This window comes from Diospyros lotus, chromosome 6 (genome assembly GCF_014633365.1).
Source record: "Diospyros lotus cultivar Yz01 chromosome 6, ASM1463336v1, whole genome shotgun sequence".
In the NCBI taxonomy this organism is placed as follows: domain Eukaryota; kingdom Viridiplantae; phylum Streptophyta; class Magnoliopsida; order Ericales; family Ebenaceae; genus Diospyros; species Diospyros lotus.
The window spans coordinates 44,565,503-44,576,263 of record NC_068343.1 but is presented as its reverse complement, the minus strand read 5'-3'; the positions used below and the strand labels follow the sequence as shown (position 1 = coordinate 44,576,263).

Genomic DNA, 10,761 nt, shown 5'->3' with positions numbered 1-10,761 from the left:
AGAGGAATGTTAATCCTCACCTGCTTGAACACTTCATAAATATCAGCATTTTGTTTTTCCCTCTTTGTTTGAGTAAGTCTTTGAGGGAATGGTGGTGCAGGGTTGCTCTTGAATTCTTCCACCTTATTTTTTTCTTTATCTTCCTTTTTTTTGTTTTCAAGTTTTTCCTCCAAAGCTGGAGCATTGTCATTTTTTATATTTTCATTTTGTTCTTCTTCTTGTGCATTAGGTTGGTTTGTCCTAGGGTCATCTGGTTTGTCAATTATTTTTCCATTCCTAAGGACAGTGACTGCTTGCACCTGCTCATGATTATAGTTCCCACTATTTGATGATTCCACTTGATTTGTTTGCCCCACGGGGTTGGGATTTGGTTGAGAAGGGAATTTCCCAGGTTCTCTCACAGTCAAGTTTTGAGTTAGCTTGGTTAGCTGACTCCTCATGTCCTCAATTGCCCTATTTGTTTGCTCTTGGAATTTTGCTACCTGAGCATTGTTCCCCATCTGCCCTTGCATAAATTGTTGTAGAGTATCCTCTAGGGATCTCTTATGCGGTGGCTGATATGAGCCAGATGGTCCTTGGTTAGGCTGGTAGAGCTGTGGCTGAGGTTGTGGCTGTGGTTGTGAGGGAAATGGTTGGTGTGGTTGAGGTGCTGAGTCATTTCTCCAAGAGAAATTTGGGTGGTTCCTAGAATTTGGATGGTAGGTGTTTGAGTTTGGGTTGTACCCTTGATAATTTCCACCCTGGTTTTGGTTTTGGTATATCCTACCCTCTGTTTGCCTTGGTTGTGAGTTTGAAGTTTGGCCATACAACACTTCTTTGAAAGCAGGGAGAGTTGGACACTCCTCTGTTCTATGGCTATTGGCTTCACACACTACACAATGCACCTCTACCTCATTGATAGCCTTCATTTTTTTCATCTCCAATTCTTCCATTTTCTTTGTCAACAGAGCTAATCTAGCACTGATGTCATCAGTTTCATTTAATTGGAGTTTTCCCTTTGGTTGTGGATTGTATTGGTCTCTCAAATCTCCCATGGTTAATGGCCCAACTTCCCAATTTCTAGAGTTTTCAGCTACATGGTCAAAGTATGCAACAGCCTCTTCAGGAGTTTTTTCATAAAAGTCACCATTACACATGGTGGACACCAGCATTTTCAAATTAGGAGTTAAGGCATTAAAGAAGAAACTAACTACCCGCCATTGTTCAAAGGCATGGTGTGGGCAAGAATGCAAGAGGTCCTTGAAACGTTCCCAAGTTTGAGCAAATGTTTCATTTGGTTTACAGACGAAATTCATCATTTGCCTTTGGAGTGATGCTGTTCTATTAGCTGGGAAGTATTTTTTTAGAAATTTTGTTTGCATCTCCCTCCAAGTTCCTATTGATCTGGGCTCTAGAGTCCCTAACCACATTTTTGCTTTATCCTTGAGTGAGAACGGGAAGAGTTTTAGTCTAACAGTGTCCTCATGAATATTTTGATCCCCACAGGTACCACATACCTCTTCAAAATCCCTCATGTGTGTATATGGATTTTCAGAATCCATACCATGAAATGTGGGGAGCATTTGTATGGTACCTGGTTTAAGGACAAATCGATGATGGTTTATTGGTAGGATTATGCAAGAGGGAGTGGTTTGCCTTGGAGGGTTCAAATAATCCCTGAGAGGTTTAATCTCATCAACATCATGTTCTCCATGATCACTCCCATGAGCAGATAGGTTTTCATTTTGTTGAGACATTATGGATTGTAAAAGTGATATTTCAGTCTCTGATAAAGAATCTATAGAATGGTTTAACTGATGGCTTAAGATTCTACCAGATCTAAGTCTCATACAATTTGAATAATATGCAAACAGTTAAGAAAAAAAAAAATTATTAAGAACAAAGTTACCCGTGGAGTGAATTTTTTTCTTCTGTTGTACCTCCCCGGCAACGGCGCCAAAATTTGGCTGCACTCCTCACCCTACAATTTAAATAGCCTTAATCAGTTTGGATGTTCAGTGTTGAAATGGTGAGGAGGTTTAAACTCACCAGTGTGTGAGTGTAGTTGTAGCACAAATATAAATTCCGGACAAGTCCGGGTCGATTCACTGGGAGGTTTATTTAACAAAAGAATGGTTCATTCGGGTTGATTTATCCAAAGAGAGCTAAGTTTTCCTGATTGTGAAAAGGTTTTTTTTTTTTTTGAATATTAAAAAGGTCTTGGGTTGAGGCGAGTTCAGAACCAATGCCTTATAAATCTCTTATAGTAATTTAAACAGCAATATTAATCTGAAATAAACAGATGATCGTTTCGTAGTTATAATTCAAGATACGAATGATTCTTAGCTAAGCAACCCTCATACATGATATGATGGTTCTGGGTTAAGATATCACTGTAAATTTTATTATACTAGAGACTATGATCTGATCGTCTGAGCTTGGGTATATCTCATCTCCAATTCTAGCAACTTTCATACATGGCATGAGAGTTCTAAGTTAGGATGATGACCCAATCCAAACTCACAAAATCATTTATACACTCAACTCGAGTTTAACTCAGATAAATCTTGCATTCATCGAGGTTTGGCTTATCTTGAGATTCAAGAACATTGGACACTGTCCTCGCCTTAACCCAAGATTAGATTTAGCTACTCATTTCCATTTTTAAAATAAATTGGCAGGAATTTAAATGACGGGAATTAAAAGACAGTATTTAAAAGACTATTTTTTAACCGACCATATAGGCGGTATATAATTTAAAGACAATAATTGAAAGACTATTTTGACCGACCATATAGGCGGTATATAATTGAAAGATAATAATTGAAATTGCAAGAATTTAAAGGCAGAAATTAACCGACCATTTAGGCGGTGGATAATAAAGTAACAATAAATGACATAAGAATTTAAATAAGAAAAAGAAGAAGTAAGATTTGCAAGAGAAAATAAAAAAGAACAAGAGCAATTAAAACAACTAAAATTTCATTCAAGAATCATCCCCTCTTACAAGTGCACCTAAGTGCTCTATTTATAGGCTAAAAGATGTAATGGAAACCACTTAATTATATAATTTAATAATACAAAATATCTAATTGATGATGTAAGCAATGATGTCATTTTAACCATGATGTAAGCAATGATGTCATCTTATCCCATGATGTAAGCGATGATGTCATCCTATTTGTGGGACTTGGGCTTTTCATGTTTTTGGGCTTTGGGCCTTCTTTGTGTTGGGCTTGAGCTTGGGCTTGGGCTTGGGCCTTCCTTGTGTTGGGCTTGAGCTTGGGCTTGGGCTTGGGCCTTCCTTGTGTTGGGCTTGAGCTTGGGCTTGTCTTATGTTGGATTCTATTTGATTGTTGGGCCAAGTGCACATGAAACATCCTCTAGACTCCATAGTTGGCCCATGATTTTGAGCAACAATAATGGGTAATCCAACGTCTCGATTTATGCCCCTAATTAATTGTAGAAGACAGCTTTCTTGCTTCATCCTGTAATAATATATAATGCAAATAATTATTTATTTTAAGCATAATTATAAAGCAAAAATAGGGATATAATTCATTAGGATATAGGAAATATTGACCCTTATCAGTGGCTCTAAGGTAAATTCAACCAACTTTTTGAACAATTTTTCAACAAATGGTCCCCACCATAAGCTTAAAAAGGGACCAACATTCTTTGGAATCAGAGGTTGGCGAGTGCAGAAGATACTAAGAAAAACAATACAAGAAAGAAGAAGATCAGTTTGAAAGCAGAGATTTTTCCTTCCCTTTTGTCTGTTTCTCCTATTTTTGTTCTTGTCTGTATTTCTTTCTTTACGAATAGCACTTCAGTTACACTAGTTGTTCTTGCTAAATCCGAGCTCTGTATTACAAGTCCATTTTAATTTCTGTTTCAAAGTTGTAGTTCGTTTCAGTAATCAATACAGTAGTAGTTTACCAAGTTCTTATCTGTTGTCTCAATTTATTTTCTTTACGAATCTCGTATTCATCTGGAGAGATTAGTTTTAGTCGTGCACTTCCTATGAAGATGTGTGGCTAATACAATTCTTGGGTTAAGGCAAAGAAGGTGCCCAAAGCCACTGATGAATCAATATAACAGAACTCCATATGTCAAAGTAACAAAAGCAAAAGCAGTTTGGGAAATATTATTAACGAAAACCTCAGGCTTGGATTGGTTCGTACGCCTAACTTAGAGTCTCCATGCCATGTATGGAGGTTGCTTGACCTGGAAACGTTCTCATACCCAAGCCCCGAGCAATTATTTTGTCAAAACATTATTTATACACTGATTTATGATAGCTTCTTACCATAGAGTCTCCATGTCATGTATGGAGGTTGCTTGAACAAAGAGTTATCATCATCTCAGTAGTACATTTAATGGTTGAAAACCCAAGCTATTTGAGCTGCTAGTTACATCACAGAAAGCTATATGGTGAATCAGTTGGGTTTGGCACTAGATTTGTCTTGACCCAAGATCTCTCCATTTCCAGATTACAGTTATATCACATTTAGTTTGATCTCATTTCATTATTCCGTTAATCAAAAGAACTGGTGTGGTTATCTCCTTCCATGAGTAATCTCCCTGTGAGTCGACCCGGTCTTGTCCGGAAAAATTACATATAAATTTTCTGCTACAATCACACTCGTGCACTGGCGAGTCTAAACGCCTCATCCTATCTGTGAACATAATTAGTTGCTAAATCAGCAGAATTAGTGAAACAAAAATACAAAAAGTGACAAATGCAGGGTGAGTGATGCAGCACTACTCCACTACCTTCAAGCTTACCCACTTGAAGGATTTGCAATTCCAATCACTTTTACTAGTGATCACCACAACAAGGGTTTTACCACGGTGTAACCGGTGTTAAGAGAATAGGAAAGGAAGTAAGAAAACTTTCAAAAATACCCTTGAGAAGGTGATGGATCCTTGAGATTGAGAGTGCCCATGAGAAGGGTATTTTGGTAATTTGGATAGAGAAGTCCAATAAAGGGTATTTTGATAAACTAAAAATAATTCCTATGTGGAATTAGGTGTGTAAGTGAATAAAATCCCAATTTGGTATTTATGTGGAGATATATGGGATTAATAAATTCACAAAGGGTATTTTGGAAATTTTGGAATTTAATTCCATAAAAGAATTTAATTATGGAATATTGGGAAAATGGTGGATGTTTTATTATTTGAGAAAATAATTAATTTTTCCCAAAATGGTGAATTAATGTGATAATGCCACATGGATGGAGGAGATTAGAACTTGGAAGCCAAGGTTAGTGTCTTGTTGTGACACTTGGCATTTTGTGGTCCAAGTTAAATGGAGAGATTAAATTAAATACAAAAGAATTGAAATTAGTCTTTCAAGCATTTAAAGAGAGGCATGATGGTTTGGATTAAAAGAAAATCCAAAAAGAAATTAAATTAGTCATGTATTAATGCTTTGGAAATTTTGAGATTTATTTAAATACATAAGAAAGTATTTATGTCTCTCAAATGTGATGGATATGAAAATGGTCCCATTGAATTAAAGCGGAAGGAAATTAAATTATGTCTCCCATGTGATGGTGGGAAAATAGTCAAATTAAATTAATTGGAAATAAAAAGGAAATTTCCAAGTGATCCAATGCTTGTGCTTGAGTCTTGAAAAGGCAAAATAATCCAATGGATGAGATTAATCAAGATAAAGAGCTTGGATTGTGCTTTCTCCAAGAGAGGAGACTTGTTTATTTAAAATCAATGGTGGAGATTTAATTCTCCTTAAGCACATGGATTGTGCTTTAAATGAATGGTGGAGATCCATTCTTGAAAATGGGAAAGGGTAGTATAAAGTGGCAAGTGTGGAAGACTTGTCTCCCTTTGGCCATTTGTAGAAAGAATGAAAGAAAGAAGAGATGAGAGGAAAGGAAGAAGAAGAAGATAAAGGAATCAAGGTAAGTGCATTCTTCTTTTCTTTATTTAGTGTTCTTGTATGTAAAGTAGTGAGTTCTTGTTTGAATGCCATCTTAGATGGGAGAAGATGTTGATGGAAGCTCTCTTGAAATGAAGATTTAAAGATTCAAGAAGAGGTAAGGGATGGCCCCATGGGAGGGTGGCCTTGCAATGTGTTGTAAATATGTTTCATAAATGTGTATGTTGCATTTGACATGTTCTTTTATGTTCATGAGACTTATGGCCATAGGTTAGTTTGGGAACATGGTTGAAATGGTCGGTTGATGCCTCTAACCTTGGAGGGTTGTGAGGGCAAAGAAACCTAGCCACACTTGCATGCATTTGGCATCATATAATCTTGTTATGTTCATATTTATTTAGCATTGCACCCTTATTGAGCTTAATAGTTCATGAGGTTTTTACCCTCACATGTAGGTTGTGCAAGCATGGTAAAGTAAAGGAAATGGTGGAATGGCATGTGGAAGCATGGAAAGAAGATTCAAGTGTATATTATGGCTTAGGGAAGCTTATGTGTTTGGTTTATGTAATGTAAATTTGTTGTTAGTTGAAGTGTATGTTGTATTTAGACAATGAGATATTGGCTTATGGCATGTTGATGCCTAGGTTAGGTGAAAGTCTCATTTTGGTGTGTATTGTGGGAAGCACTAAGAAGTTAAATCATATGATTTTTGTTGGAAAAATAGTGGGTGTTTGATGTATGTTGTGGAAGTATCAAGAATATTGTTTAAGCCTTAATTATGGAGAAATAAAGGCAAAAATTGAAGGAGTGTGAAGTATTTTTATTCATTTTAATTTCTGGAAAATTTGGGGTTTAAATGCCCAAGAAAAAAAAAAGAGAAGAAAAGAAGTGTGGAAAGCAGCAATGGCAGCAGGCCCAGCAGCAGGTGCGAGCAGCAGCCTCGCGGGCGCGCCAGCATGCGCGGCCAGTGCCCAGCGGGGCCCCGCGTGCGCCAGCGGGCCTTGTCGACCAATTTTTTTAAAAAATTTGGATTTTTTGGGGATTTTTGTGGCATTTCTTAATTGATTTTGGGACTCGGAGGAATTTTCAAAATAAAGGGATTTTTCGGGCTTTTTTTGGAGAAATGCCAAAATCTTGGAAAATTGAAAATTTGAGTTTTTCCTCCAAAATTGGTAATCAATCAATGAATTGATTTTAATGGTGATTTACGGAGCCCGGTAAAATTCTTGAATGGAAAAAGAATTAAATTCAAATGAGAAAATAATGATGGGCGTCTTCGCGGGATTTCTTTTTAACTAAATGCGGTGTGATTAAAGCCCAATTCTGCTAGTGAATCCTAGGGTTAAGGGAAGAGAAAGACGAGCCTAGTTCCCACCTTGGGCGTTTCTTCTTGAAACATGGTCCGCCCTTCACCAAAGATCGGGCAGGTGGACAATTCGAGTAATTGTTCACGAGTAATGGCTGCACTCCTCACCCTACAATTTGGATAGCCTTAATCAGTTTTGGATGTTCAGTGTTGAAATGGTGAGGAGGTTTAAACTCACCAGTGTGTGAGTGTAGTTGTAGCACAAATATAAATTCCGGACAAGTCCGGGTCGATTCACTTGGAGGTTTATTTAACAAAAGAATGGTTCATTCGGGTTGATTTATCCAAAGAGAGCTAAGTTTTCCTGATTGTGAAAAGGTTTTTTGGAATATTAAAAAGGTCTTGGGTTGAGGCGAGTTCAAAACCAATGCCTTATAAATCTCTTATAGTAATTTAAACAGCAATATTAATCTGAAATAAACAGAGGATCGTTTCGTAGTTATAATTCAAGATACGAATGATTCTTAGCTAAGCAACCCTCATACATGATATGATGGTTCTGGGTTAAGATATCACTGTAAATTTTATTATACTAGAGACTATGATTTGATCGTCTGAGCTTGGGTATATCTCATCTCCAATTCTAGCAACTTTCATATATGGCATGAGAGTTCTAAGTTAGGATGATGACCTAATCCAAACTCACAAAATCATTTATACACTCAACTCGAGTTTAACTCAGATAAATCTTGCATTCATCGAGGTTTGGCTTATCTTGAGATTCAAGAACATTGGACACTGTCCTCGCCTTAACCTAAGATTAGATTTAGCTACTCATTTCCATTTTTAAAATAAATTGGCAGGAATTTAAATGATGGGAATTAAAAGACAGTATTTAAAAGACACTTTTTTAACCGATCATATAGGCGGTATATAATTTAAAGACAATAATTGAAAGACTATTTTGACCGACCATATAGGCGGTATATAATTGAAAGATAATAATTGAAATTGCAAGAATTTAAAGGCAGAAATTAACCGACCATTTAGGCAGTAGATAATAAAGTAACAATAAATGACATAAGAATTTAAATAAGGAAGAGAAGAAGTAAGATTTGCAAGAGAAAATAAAAGAGAACAAGAGCAATTAAAACAACTAAAATTTCATTCAAGAATAATCATCCCTTACAAGTGCACCTAAGTGCTCTATTTATAGGCTAAAAGATGTAATGGAAACCACTTAATTATATAATTTAATAATACAAAATATCTAGTTGATGATGTAAGCAATGATGTCATTCCAACCCATGATGTAAGCGATGATGTCATCCTAACCCATGATGTAAGTGATGATGTCATCTCAACCATGATGTAAGCGATGATGTCATCCTATCCCATGATGTAAGCAATGATGTCATCTCAACCATGATGTAAGCGATGATGTCATCCTATTTGTGGGACTTGGACTTTTCATATTTTTGGGCTTGGGCCTTCTTTATGTTGGGCTTGAGCTTGGGCTTGGGCCTTCCTTGTGTTGGGCTTGAGCTTGGGCTTGGGCCTTTCTTATGTTGGATTCTATTTGATTGTTGAGCCAAGTGCACTTGAAACATCCTCTAGACTCCATAGTTAGCCCATGATTTTGAGCAACAATAATGGGTAATCCAACATCTTCGATTTATGCCCCTAATTAATTGTAGAAGACAGCTTCCTTGCTTCATCCTGTAATAATATATAATGCAAATAATTATTTATTTTAAGCATAATTATAAAGCCAAAATAGGGATATAATTCATTAGGATATAGGAAATATTGACCCTTATCACACCCCCCAACTTGAATATTGCTAGTCCCTTAGCAATTAGATTATACACCAGCCATGATCTAATCGCAATACTTGCATGAATATAAAAATTTCAAATTTGAAACCAAAATGCGTAGAGTAGAACATTCAAAATAAGTCGAACATTCAAAATTAGATTTATGGTTAAAGGTCATACAATCTTAGGAATGGCAATCAGGATGATCAATACACAGATTTACTCCCTCGAAGTTTTGACTTTAAGCCTTATTGTGGATTTTCCCTCTAATAAAACGATTCCTCAGGTGTACACACAAGGGGGTGCACCGTTATAAGAGTAAATGTATAACAAGTTCAAACTCGGTGTCATCCCAAAATACAAAGAACGTATTTTCATGAAAGAACAGGGAAATTAACATAGCTTCATGACTGGAATAATGCCATAGATAAATAACTTTTGAATTTAAACAGAATTCCTTGCTCCGAACTCAAATCCTGAGATCACATGATTTATAGCATCAAGAGGGACCAAACTGGGTTGTAATGGGGCTATGAGGTTAATACGGGTTGTCAAAGAAAATGGTAAGTGTGCAAATGGTGTGTTAGGTTTTTTTTTTTTTTTTTTTGTCTCAAACTGGATATAATGTTTTCTTCAACATTTGTTTTGAAACACTTATGCTGAATAACTAAGAGAACTTCCCCTTTTCTTTTTCTTTTTTTTCTTTTTTTTTTCTTTTTTTTTCTTTTTTTTTTAATATGAAAATACTGAGATAGACTAATTCCTAGAAACACACCAGGTTGGATAAACTTTATATGGTTACAGGTTTAGACGAAGGTAAGGAAAGAAATTGTGCTAAGAACAGCTCAAATGGGCTAGCAAGTTAGGCTAATGTAAAGAAAGAAAAAAAAGTTAATAGGCCCAAATTGAAAGTAATTGATCCCCCTATCATACTTCTACAAAACAATGTTACTCAGTCAACTAATTCAGAGTTTGAAACCAGCCAAATTCATCCGCTATCATACTAGACATTCAAAGCAAATTGATGTTTTGAAGCTATTGAAGAGATGAGATAAACAATAAAGCATATTTAGAGTAAGTGTTATTTCACTCAGAAGTAACGATTATTAGGCTCAAACACTCACTTGGGTAATAGTCTCTACTTCTGTTGAGGGATCATGCAGTGTGCTAATCAGCTAATTACCATTGCCTTTGACTTTATGACCGATAAACCAATTTCTAATTATTGAACACCCGATGCATGCAAATCATCTATTCTAATTCCATACATATACGTTTTCAAATAAGAAATTAATGTATTCATGATTCATATTGCAAATTCAACTGGCTATCAGTGTATAATTCCAAAGCTTTAGGGATAGCATTATTTAAAGCACACACATTCTTTTTTTTTTTTTTTAATTCACACAAAACTACAAGCATGCAATTGCAAATTCATAGTTAAACATAGACCAGATAATTCATAAACATACCTTACTCCCCCCAACTTGAATTGCAGTAATAGAATAGGGTTGTTAGGAATACCTGTAACCCCATAAGTCCATAGATTTACTGTGAACTGCTAAAACTCAAACAAACAAATGAGCATACTATATATATATTTTTATATTTTCTCACCAAAATAAAAATTTCATGCAAGTCATAAGATAAACAAAATGCGTCTCAAGAGTACAAAGTACTCCTTACTCAGCCATCTTATCATAGACTCGCCTAACAACATTCCACAGTTTTTTTTTTTTTTTTTTTTTTTAAGA

The 10,761-nt window shown here is 35.9% G+C and overlaps 1 pseudogene; it reads left to right on the top strand.

The window, feature by feature from the left end:
- Positions 1-1,206: 1,206 nt before the first annotated feature.
- Positions 1,207-1,306, top strand: LOC127805416 (small nucleolar RNA R71; annotated as a pseudogene).
- Positions 1,307-10,761: the final 9,455 nt, after the last annotated feature.